Source organism: Triticum aestivum, chromosome 4B, assembly GCF_018294505.1.
Source record: "Triticum aestivum cultivar Chinese Spring chromosome 4B, IWGSC CS RefSeq v2.1, whole genome shotgun sequence".
In the NCBI taxonomy this organism is placed as follows: domain Eukaryota; kingdom Viridiplantae; phylum Streptophyta; class Magnoliopsida; order Poales; family Poaceae; genus Triticum; species Triticum aestivum.
Window position 1 is genome coordinate 29,588,445 of NC_057804.1, and position 901 is coordinate 29,589,345.

Sequence of the window (901 nt, forward strand, 5' to 3'; positions counted from 1 at the left end):
CGAAGGGCAGTAGAAAATTTCTCAAGGTTGAGGATGCCCAAACCACCAAAGATCTTCGGCTTGCAGACGAGTTTCCAGTTGACCTTGCATTTTCCACTGGTCATCTTATCACAACCCGCCTAAATATAGGCAGGACACAAGTTGTCAATCTTCTTCCTCGCTTCCATCGGTAGCGTTCTTCCCTTTTAGTATTTAGTTTATTTATTAACAAGCAAGCAATCTTTGTTCATCCAAGGACGCTTTCAAAACCTTTGTAGAAACATTTACAACCGGACCCCCACTTCCGACAAACATCATGCAGACAACACGGACACCGCCTAAGCCAAAATGCTAACCTAACCAGGGCCCTAAACCCAACTCATATGTCTGGGTTGTCTGGCACCCCCTCATACCATCCCATATGTTGGGCAAATATGGAGACGCCAGGGCGCATCCGCCACATCAGACTGATGGGCAGGACCCACATGGAAACCCTTCGATCGTTGGTTTGATGACTGCATTAATCGATTTGAGGAACCCTAGCCACCGGCATATTCCTTCTTTTCCTCCCTTTCGTGTCACCACCGGATTCCCCGCCGATTTTCCTTTCGCTCTGACCTTCATGTCTGCCATGGTAACCAACTACAAAATGCTAATGCCCGAGCGTCGAGCGGATATCGTGTGGGAGATGAGCGCCATTGAGGAACATCGCACAACCGGTGCACAACACGTTGCTCGCCTTACGGACAAGGGTGAGGCGGAGACGGGGATGTTAGAGCAGAAGAAGGAGAAGGAGGAAGAGAAAGCAGGAGAGGAGGCGGCGGGCACAGAGGTCGAGCCCGGCGGATTTGGGATGGAAGAGGCAAAGGAGCAGTTCCACCTTGCACGAGCCGAGGAGGCAGAGGCGCAGTTGGAGTAGCAG